Genomic DNA, 11,405 nt, shown 5'->3' with positions numbered 1-11,405 from the left:
TGGGGGAAGGAACTTATCCCGGTGCCTGCACATAATGGGCTGTCCAAAAACATGTATTGAATGAAAGAAGTCAAAGCTCTTCCAACAGTGAGAGAGACTAAACATGGTGAGACCCAACAGGAAGTCTCTGTCACAGAACCAGTGAGAAGTGGTAAGAGTCTAGACTGGGGGAGTATGGCAGGAACAAAATGGAGAGCTGGACATGATGCCCCATATTTGGCAATGACACATAATCTTTCTTGCCAGATCTCTCTTCCTCCCTTCTGTTCACCTATCAGGTGCCACCAGCACTCACCCCTACCACTGAAGCCAGAAACCTGGGAGACCTCTGCCCTCATCCCACTCCATCTAATCAGAGACCAAACCTCATGCCCAGCCCTCCTTCCCACCCCCACTGCTTCCATCTTTGTTCAGACCACCATCATCTCACACCCTACCTGTTTTAAGTAAATCTTAAGGTCTGCCCTTTCTACATCCCTGTGGTATCTCTCCTCCACACAGCTAGAATGAACTTCTTTAAAGTGCAGATCTGAGTGTGTTATTCGCCTAATTAAACCCCTATGATGGCTTCTCATTTCCTTCATGGCTCTAGTCTTCAGTATGGCAGCCAAGGATCGCACTCCATGATGCATCAACTTCCCGAGGCTCTTGGCCTGCCCCCTCCCTAGCAACTTTTGCCCATAGTGAGTGTCATGCTCACCCTGGTTTCCCTGCCTGGGATGTCTTTCCTGTCTGTGTACACTGCAAAAAAAACCCATCATCTTTTTTTTTTTTTTTGGTCTTGTTTTGTTTTGACAGGAAATAGGATTTATTGGTGGGCATGAATAGGGAGGGCGCAGTGCCGAGGTTCTCACGAGTGCAGAGCCTGCCATTTGTCCAAGGGACCACAATTAGGAATGTATTTGACCCACAGCCATCTGGGATGAGCCGCTATTCAGCTACCATGTCTTCAAATTCCTCTGCATTAAACTTAGTAAAGCCCTACTTCTTGGAAATGTGGATCTTCTGGTGGCCAGGGAACTTGACCTTGGCCCTTCATAGGGCCTCAGTCACATGCTCCTTGTTCTACAGCTTGGTATGGATGGACACGATGACTTGGCCAATATGGACCCTGACTACTGTGCCCTGGGGTTTTCCAAAGGCACCCTATATACCTGTCTGGAGCTAGATTAGAGATAACGTGAGGTCGGACATCAATGTCCACCGGAAAGGGCTGTCTCCAAGGTCCCTTAGGGCAACCCATACAATCAACAGGCTGCATACACTACCAAGGAGGCTCCTGTTTGCAGCCATTGCACACTGGGCCCCCATGGGGAAAGAGCAGAGTCAGTTTAATTGGCTGCAGACCCATCATCTTTCAAGACCCAGTTCAAGCATCTCCTCTTCTGAGGTGCTTTTTACTTTTCTTTTTTTTAAGATTTTATTTATTTATTTGACAGAGAGAGAGAGAGTGAGAGCAGGAACAAAAGCAGGGGGAGTGGGAGAGGGCAAAGCAGACTCTCTGCTGAGCAGGGAGGCGGATGCGGGGCTCTATCCCAGGACCCTGGGATCATGACCTGAGCCGAACACAGATGCCTAACAACTGAGCCACCCAGGTGCCCCTCTGAGGTGCTTTTTAATGCCCCTATTGTCCCCACCCCTCCTTGAGACACAGCAGTCCCCCAAGGAGCCTTCTGCCTTCGCACCTCACCCCGTTTGGCACTGTATGCATTTCCATGGCTGTCTCACTCATTTAAACCATGGGCTCCTCCAGAGCAGGGACCATATCTTAGTCAGCTTTGCATCCCCAGTGCCCAGCACAGAGCCTGGCACGTAGTGGGTACTCAGTAATCACTGGCTGGAATCCTAGGAAGCGCTGAGGTTACACCTGGGTGGTGTGGGTGGGGGTGGGGGGGATGATCTGCTGCCGTCTCCTGGCAATGTGAGGCATTGTCCTAACCACAGACACCACCCACCTTGCCAAAAAAAGAAAAAAAACTTTTTTTGGAGGAAGGGGAAGCTGCAAAAGGGGAGGATGGAGACTGGATTGGATTGAGGTCTTGGTGAAACACCTTTATCAGCTCCCACACAGTTCCCATGTACATGCAAGCTAGGATGCAGAAGCCAAGTCAGTGCTACCAAAGGAGGGCATATCCTTAGAGTGGGTCTGTCCCCCCACACTAACTATAAACTCTCCAAATTATACCGTATTTGTTTCCCACTCTGTCCTGTTGTCCTTGTTGTTGTTACTACTCCTGCTGCTTTCATTCATTTTAGTAGGTGATCATTAATTTTTTCCTCTGATGTTATAAAATGTGTTTTTTTTCTTGTGCATGGGAAGACTGAATTTAACCACTAGTTTCTCTTGATTTTAACTCAGCTTCCCACTGGTAGGAGGTGGTCTCTAGTGTTCTGGGTGTCTCAGCTTTCTGCCAAAATCCAACCACGAATTAGGATCCCCCACCCCTCACTCCTTCCACAGCTTCAACAAGCCATGTGACATCATGGCAGGGGAGGGTGGCTCTCGGCAAGGAGAATCATTACCTCTCTCCTCTTGGGACTGCAGTCTTATTGTCTGTATTTTGACACGTGGGAAATTGCCTAAAACCTAACATGAGAAATGTTAGGGGAAGGAGCTTGGGGCTGGAGATGGAGGTTTGTGAGTGACATGCACCCAGACAGGTAAAGACTCAGAGCAGCTAAGATTGCCCACCTGCAGAGAAACATCACCTATTACTCATCTTGGAGTCCTTAATGTTTATCATACAAGATACTCACTAAACTTCTACTGTCTGTAAAATATTGAAAAGAGAGTACACACACACACACACACACGGAAAAAAGGGACTAGGGACCAGAAGCCCAATTTTTGACAGTGTAAAATACTAGTGCCGGCTAATAGGTTTGCCCTAAATTTAGGAATTGATACCACTAGAAAGGAAATGCCTTTTTCAATAAACAGATGTTCTCTTCTGGGCTCCCAAAGAAGTCCTCCTCGCCTCTTATTTAGTTCCAGTCCAGTCATCCTACCCCTCAAGAGTTTACTGAACAACTTTTGGAATGGCATCATAAACACTGTCTTCGTGTAGACCAGCACCTGTCCCCAAGTGGTTTACAATATATTTGGTGAGATGTGGCACAAATGAAGAAAGGTTGCTCCCTGTCCTCAAGAAGCATCTCACTGGAAGACAAGGCGTCCATCCGCACTTGCCTTTTCAGAATGATTAGAGGACCACATAATATACAATGAAATAGTACACAGACAATCACTGGGCACTGAAAATGTGCAGTGTAGAGAATAAGTATTATTTAGGTGGAGCTATCAGGGAAGTCTTCCTGGAGGAGGTTGCATTTGAACTGCCCTAGGCTAGGTAGAAGTAGAAAAGAGAATGGAAAATTCCTTGGCCAGGGGTCTGGAGGTATGCTGGGTTTCAGGGATGGAAGTCTTGGTCCCCAGGGCTGGGTAGATGCGGTGTGATGGCCGCGCCACCAGAGCCAGAGAAGTAGAGAAGACAAAGGTGCATAGCTTTCGAGATCGCAGCCGGTATGTTTTGGCTCCTTTGCAGAAGGCCACCCTCCAAGAAACCCCATGGCCCTGCTGGTATATTGAAATGCTGCTGGGCTACAGTGAAGGGTGGGCCAGGCAGACAGCACTGCTTCTGAATGTCCTCAGTAAGGCCTGCGCCAGTTTGGAAGAAGATTGACGCGGGGGGGGGGGGGGGGGCATGCTGGGCAATCTAGAGAGCCAGAGGGTCCTAGACAGATGAGATGGCTGTGACCTCCCAGAGCCCCCATCCCTCATGAACAGGATCCGTTTGGTTCGCAGAACTCTGCAATGCTGTTCTAAAATAATAGTCACAAGCATGCCTGGTTCACCTTCCCCCCAGACGGAGTGAGAGAGACTGGGAAAGTCTTTTTTCCCCATTGCCTGTTTCATCCCAGTCCCGCTGCCCCTGCCCCATACTTCCAGCGAACCACTCAAACGCCCCAATCTCAGTGGGTTCTCAAGGCCAAATTCCTCTGCTTGCACCACATAACCTCATGTCCCGCTCTCCAACACACTCTACTCCATCTGAGACCCATCCGCTCTGCGCAGCAGATGCTCATGTCCACTTTGGGTCGGCTTTCTTGTGCTGTTCTCACCTCCTGAACACCCTGCTTCCTCCACTCAGAATAATACGGTAGAACCAAAAACAAGACTGACTTACAAGCAGAGAAAAAAGGCTTAGAATCATTCCAGAAACACTGAATGCTGGCACACCTCTATTCTAACAAATTACTGCAAACATGGTGACTTAAAACAATACAGATCAATTACCTTTTTTTTAGAATCTTTTAAGATTTTATTTACTTATTTGAGAGAGAGCACAAGCAGGGGGAGGAGGGGCAGAAGCAGACTTCCCGCTGAGCAGGGAGCCCGATGTGGGACTTGATCCCAGGACTCTGGGATCATGATCTGAGCCAAAGGCCGATGCTTAACAGACTGAGCCACCCAGGTGCCCTACAAATCGATTATCTTACAGTTAGAGGTTAACAGCCTAAAATCACTTTTGGCTTTTGGCTCGGGGAGAAAAAGGTGCAACTTTTTTCGGTCGACCCGAATCCAGGTTCATCCGACACCAGCCACCTCCGCCATGCCCCCTAAGTTCAACCCTGACGAGGTCAAAGTCATGTACCTGAGGTGCACAGGTGGCGAAGTCGGTGCCACGTCTGCCCTGGCCCTCAAGATCGGCCCCCTGGGTCTGTCTCCAAAAGAGTTTGGTGATGACCTCATCAAGGCAACCAGTGATTGGAAGGGTCTGAGGATGACGGTGAAACTGACCATTCAGAACAGACAGGCCCAGATTGAAGTGGTACCTTCTGCCTCTGCCCTGATGATCAAAGCCCTCAAGGAAACCGCCAAGGGACAGAAAGAAGCAGAAAAACATTAAGCACAGTGGAAATATCACTTTTGATGAGATCGTCAATATTGCCCAACAGATGCAACACCGATCTTTAGCCAGAGAACTCTCTGGAACCATTAAAGAAATCCTGGGGCCTGCCCAGTCTGTGGGCTGCAATGTTGATGGCCGCCACCCTCATGACATCATAGATGACATCAACAGTGGTGCGGTGGAATGCCCAGCTAGTTAACTACAAAGGAAAATGTTTCAATAAAGGATCATTTGACAACCACAAAAAAAACAAAAACAAAACAAAAAAACACAGCCTAAAATCAGTCTCACTGGGCTAAAATCAAGGTGTCAGCTGGGCTGCTTTCCCCCTGGAGGCTCCAGGGAGAATCTGTTTCCTCGTCTTTTCCAGTTTTTCGAGGCTGCTTGTATTCCTTGGCTTGCAGCCCCACAGCACGACAACTTCTGCTTCCATCTCTACCTGTGATGCTGACACTCCTACTTCCATCTTATAAAGACCCTTGTGATTACATTGGACCCACCAGGATAATTTCCCCATCTCAAGATCCAAGGTAACATATTCATAGATTCTGGAGATTAGGACATAAACATCTTTAGAGGGCCATTATTCATCCAGCTTCCCACAGCGTGATACACACACACACACACACACACACACACTCCCACTCCCAAATCAATAAGACAATCTGATTTTTTAAGATAGATAAAAGATCTGAACAGACACTTTACCAAAGAAGGTATACAAAATGACAAGTACACAAAAGATGCTTAACATCATTATTCATCAGAAGAATGCAAATTAAAACCACAATGGTATTTTACTGCCTACCCACTAGAATGGCTAGATTAGTCAGTGTGGCAGGGATGCAGACCAAATGTAACTCTCCTACATTGCTGGTGGAAATACAAATTGGCATAGCCCCATTTAGAAAACAGGTTAGCAGTTCTTTATAGTCAAACATATATTTACCATCTAGCCTAGCAATCCTGCTCCTAGGTATATATACAAGAGGAATGAAAAAATATTTCCAAACAAAGAGTTGTACAAGAATGTCCCAGCAACTTCATTCCTAGTAGCCACAAACTGGAAACAACCTAAATGTCCCTCAACTGGTGAATAGATCAACTGTGGTATATCCATACAGTGGATACTATTCAGTAATTTTTTTAAAAAAGAACAAATTACTGATACACACAACATAGGTAAATATGAAAAGCATTATGCTAAGTGACAGAAGCCAGACATAAAAGATACCTACTGTATAATTCCTTTTTGTGAAATTCTTAAAAAGGCAAAACTATAGTCAGAGAAAACAGATTAGTGGATGCCAAGGGCCTAGGAGGAGGGCTGCTTGGGGTTACCTGTAGAGAGGCATAACTTTGGGGGATGATGGAAATATTCTATATCTTAATTGTCAGCCCAGCTGACACCTTCACTGTCGCATGGCGATATACATTTATCAAACTTATTAAACTATGCACTTAAAATTGGTGAATTCAAGCACATGTGAATTATACCTCAATAGAACCCAGGGGCGCCTGGGTGGCTCAGTCAGTTAAGCATCTGCCTTTGGCTCAGGCCATGATCCCAGGGTCCTGGGATTGAGTCCCGCATGGGGCTCCCTGCTCAGCAGGGAGCCTGCTTCTCCCTCTCCCTCCGCCTCCCTCCCCTACTCGTGCTTTCTCTCTCTCTCTCTCCCCCCAATAAATAAATAAAATATTTTTAAAAATAGAACTGATTTTAAAAATCAATTGCATGGAAAAAAAAATTGTTGCATGAGAGAAGGAAAGACAGGAGAATAGGAATAGAGAAAACATCAGTGTTTTCAAGCGGCAGCTGAATGAACCAGGGAAAGGCACGCCACCAAGAAGGACATTGTGTTGGGGTTAGAAGAACCCACCAACAAGGAAGAGTGGGTTTGTTACCTCAACTTTCAGAGAGGGAGAGTGACAGACGTTAGAAACGTACTTCTTTGTTTCATGAATAAGAAACGGAAAAGAAATAGAAAGCTAAGAACTGAGCAGAGAAGCAAAAAAAAGAATGCAAGTGTCTTAAAGACTGACAGAGTCCAGGAGCAGGTAAGACATCTATCTACAGGAACTCTTAAAGCATTACCCACAAGGAGAGATGAAGCTCCAGCCATTCTTTTAAACCTCTCAAACCCCTGCAATCTGAGAAGGGAATAGATGGACAGAAAGCAGATTAGCGGTTGCCAGGGGCTGGGGCCTGGGGAGCACTGAGAAATGATAGCTAACGGGTACGGGGTGCTTTATTGGGGGGATGAAAATGTTCTAAAATTGGTTGTGCTGATGGCTGCACATCTCTGTGAATATACTAAAAGCCACTGAATTTGCCCACTTTAAACGGTGAATAGTATGATGTTTGAATTCTATCTCAATAGAGCTGTTACCAAAAGAAATCAATTGCATGTTTGCAATGTGAATGTATTTAACACCCCTTACACCATGCACCTAAAAATGGTTAAAATGGTAAATTTTGTTATGTATATTTTACAATAATTAAAATAAATAAACACAAAAAATGATTGCATTCCATATACTGAAAACAAATGATTAGAAAGTAAACTTTTAAAAACAGCATTTGCAATAGAACCAAAACAAACAAAAAAAATGCCTAGGAATAAATCTAATAAAAGAAGTACAAGACCTCTACACTGAAAATGTGAAACATAAAACACTGCTGAAAAAATTAAAGAATACCCCCCAAAATGGAGGAATATATCATGTTCATGGATGGACAACTTAGTATTTGAAGATGTCAGATCTCCCTAATTTCATTTATAAATTCAGTGGAATCTCAATTAAAATCACAGCATTTTTTAAAGATATTGACAAGGTAATTATAAAATGTATATGAAAAAAAATCAAAGAATAGAAAAACCCAGGCAATCTTGAAATAGAATAATAAAACTGGATGACTTACACTACCAGATATCAAAACTTATTTTAGAGCCAGAGCAACTAAGATAGGAAGGTATTGGCACAAGAATAGATTAGCAGACCAATGGAACAAAAATAGAGTCTACAAACAGACATGAACATATGGTCACATGGGACAGGTGACAAAGGAGCTCTAAAGCTACAGCAGTGATCAGGACAGTGTGATACGGACTAAGGAATAGACAAATAGATCAATGGAACGCAACAGAGAGCCCAGAAACAGATCCACATAAATACAGTCAATTGATCTTTCACAGAGGAGCGAAGGTGATACAATAGAGCAAAGACCATCTTTTCAACCAGTGGTGCTGGGACAACTGGACATCCACATGCAGAAACATGAAGTCCAGACACAGACCTTAAACCCTTCACCAAACTAACTCAAACTGGATCACAGACCTAAATGTAAAAGGCAGAACTCCAAAACTCCTAGAAGGTAACACAGGAGAAAACCTAGAAGACCTTGGGTACGGCGATGAGTTTTTATACAACACCAAAGGCACAATCCATGAAAGAAACAATGGATAAACTGGACTTCATTAAAATTAGAAACTTCCGTTCTGCAAAAATCAATGTCAAGAGAATGGAAAGACAAGCCACAGGCTGGGAGAAAAATAATTGCAAAACACATCTGAGGGGCGCCTGGGTGGCTCAGTCATTGGGCATCTGCCTTCGGCTCAGGTCATGATCCCGGGGTCCTGGGATTGAGTCCCACATCGGGCTCCTTGCTCGGCACAGAGCCTGCCTCTCCCTCTGCCTGCCTGCCACTCCCCCTGCTTATGCTCTCACTCTCTCTCCCTCTCTCTGTGTCAAATAAATAAATAAAATAAAATAAAAAACACATCTGATATTGGTCTATTGTCCAAAATATACAAAGAACTCTTAAGACTCAACAATAAGGGGCGTCTATGTGCCTTAGTCGGTTAAGCATCTGCTTTTGGCTCACACACGTCATGATCCCAGGGTCCTGGGATTCAGCCCTGCATCGGGCTCCCTGCTCAGAGGGGAGCCTGCTTCTCGCTCTCCCTCTGCCACTCCACCTGCTTGTCCTTTCTCTCTCTCGCTCACTCCCTCTCTCAACTAAATAAATAAAATCTTTCTTTAAAAAAGATTCAACAATAAGAAAACAACAAATCTGATTTTAAAATGAGCCAAAAACCTTGACAGACACCTCACTGAAGATATACAGATGGCAAATCAGCATATGAAAAGATGCTTCACATCATAAGTCACAGGGAAAAGAAAATTAAAACAACAAGATAGCACTACATACCTACTAGAATGGCCAAAATCCAGAACACTGACAAAACCAAATGCTGGTTAGGATGTGGAGCACTAGGAAAGAGAGTTCCTATTTGTCACTGGGGGAATGCAAAACACCCACTTTGCAATCTAGTTTGGCAGTTTACAAAACTAAACATACTCTTATCATACAGTGATTTACCCAAAGGAGTTTAAAACATACAAAAACCTGTACATGGATGTTTATGACAGCTTTATTCAGTTATACAATAAACTGAATACTATTATTCAATAACAGTATCATTGCCAAAACTTGGAAGCAGCCAAGACGTCCTTCAGTAGTGAACAGATAAACAAGCTGTGGTACATCCATACAATGTAAAATTATTCAATACTAAAAAGAAATGAGCTATCAGCCATGAAAAGACATGTAAGAAATTAAATGCGTATTATTAAGTGAAAGAAGCCAATCTGAAAAGGCTACATACTTGTGTGATCCCAACTATAAGACATTCTGGAAAAGGCAAAACTATAGAGACAGTAAAAAGAGCAGTGGTTGCCAGGGATTATCAGGGGAGAGGGGGATGGACAGGCAGAACACAGAGGATTTTTTGGACAGTAAAACTACTCTGTAAGTTACTATAATGGTAAATACAAGTCATTACAAATTTGTCCAAATCTGTAGAATGTGCAAGCCCAAGAGTGAACCCTAGCGTAAACTATGAACTTTGATTGATAGTGACGTGTTGATGTAGGTTCATTGATTGTAACAAACGTATTCCTCTGGTGAGGAGTGTTGATAACAGAGAGAGGCTACAATAATGGGTGTGAGGGTACAGGGTCTATGCGAAATCTCTGTGCCTCCTGCTCAGTTTTGCTTTGAACCTAAAACCGCTCTAAAAAGTAAAGTCTATTAAAGAAAATCACTAACCATAAAAAATACATTAGTAAATTAAACTTCATTAGAATTAACATATTCACCAAAACATACTATTAGGTGAGTGAAAAGGCATGCCACAGACCAAAAGATTATTGCGGTATCTGTCAAAGCAAATCTTACCTAAAATATAGAAAGAAACGCCAAAACTAGTAACAAAAAGACAATGTAATCTTTTTAAATGGGCCAAAGATAAGAACAGGTACTTCACAAAGATTTGAATGAGCTATCCAGATGGCCAATAAGTATATGAAAAGGTATTTGACTTCATTAATTATCAAGGGAATACAAATTACATAGCACTACATCCCCCAGATAAGCTAAATTTGAAAGGACTGACGATACCACGTTTTGGCAGGAATATGCAGGAACTGGAATTCTCAGACACTCTTGGTGGGAGTGTAACTTGATACCACGATTTCAGAAAATTGGCAGCATTACCAAAGCTAAGTATAAGAAAAACCCATGACCCAGCAATTCCATTTCTTAGGTACATACCCAACTGAAATGAGCACTTGTGTCTCTAAAAATCATGTATAAGAATGTTCATAGAATAGGGCGCCTGGGTGGCTCAGTCATTAAGCATCTGCCTTCAGCTTAAGTCATGATCCCAGGGTCCTGGGAGATCAAGTCCCACACTGGGCTCTCTACTGACACCTTCTCTCTCTCCCTCTGCCTGCCACTCCCCCCTGCTTGTGCTCTCTCTCAAACAAATAAATTTTTAAAAAATCTTTAAAAAAAAAAGAATGTTCATAGAAGCTTCATAATAATAGCTCAAACCTGGAAACAACCCCTATATCATCAACAATGGAATGGATGAGAAAATTGTGATATAGTTATACATCAAATATTATGTAACAATGAAAGTTAATGAACTCCACCTACATACAATAAAATGGATGAATTTTACAGACATAATGTGGAATGAAGGAAGCCAGTCCAAAAAAAGTACATACTGTATGATTCGTTTTGAATGATGTTCAAACACAGAGGGAAATAATCTATTGTGGGGGCACCTGGGTGGCTCAGTCGTTAAGCGTGTGCCTTCGGCTCGGGTCATGATCCCGGGGTCCTGGGATCGATCCCCGCATCGGGCTCCCTGCTTGGTGGGAAGCCTGCTTCCCCCTCTCATACTCCCCCTACTTGGGTTCTTACCTAAAATATCGCTGTGTTTGTCTCTGTCGAATAAATAAATAAAATCTTAAAAAAAAAAAAGAATCTATTGTGATAGAAGTCAGAAGAGTGGTTCCTCCTGGAGATTATTATTGCCCCAGTGGGACACAAGGGAGGCTATTGGGGTGCTGAAATGTTCCACCTTAATGTGGGTGGTAGTTAGGTATATACATATACATGCAAGAGTTTATTAAGCTATA

At 43.6% G+C, this 11,405-nt stretch overlaps 1 non-coding gene and 1 pseudogene across 1 annotated transcript; one reads left to right on the top strand and one right to left on the bottom strand.

Moving 5' to 3' along the window:
* Positions 1–1,211: 1,211 nt before the first annotated feature.
* Positions 1,212–1,345, bottom strand: LOC123845128 (small nucleolar RNA SNORA70). Its single transcript, XR_006790963.1, has one exon. It is a non-coding gene; the product is annotated as a small nucleolar RNA SNORA70 (small nucleolar RNA).
* A 3,268-nt stretch (positions 1,346–4,613) lies between these two features.
* On the top strand, positions 4,614–5,187 carry LOC123841641 (large ribosomal subunit protein uL11-like; annotated as a pseudogene).
* The last annotated feature ends 6,218 nt before the right edge of the window (positions 5,188–11,405 follow it).

This window comes from Mirounga angustirostris, unplaced genomic scaffold (genome assembly GCF_029215605.1).
Source record: "Mirounga angustirostris isolate CCGP_5_RB_7025 unplaced genomic scaffold, mMirAng1.0.hap1 SCAF_5, whole genome shotgun sequence".
NCBI classification, from domain to species: domain Eukaryota; kingdom Metazoa; phylum Chordata; class Mammalia; order Carnivora; family Phocidae; genus Mirounga; species Mirounga angustirostris.
This window is presented reverse-complemented; position numbering and strand designations above follow the sequence as displayed.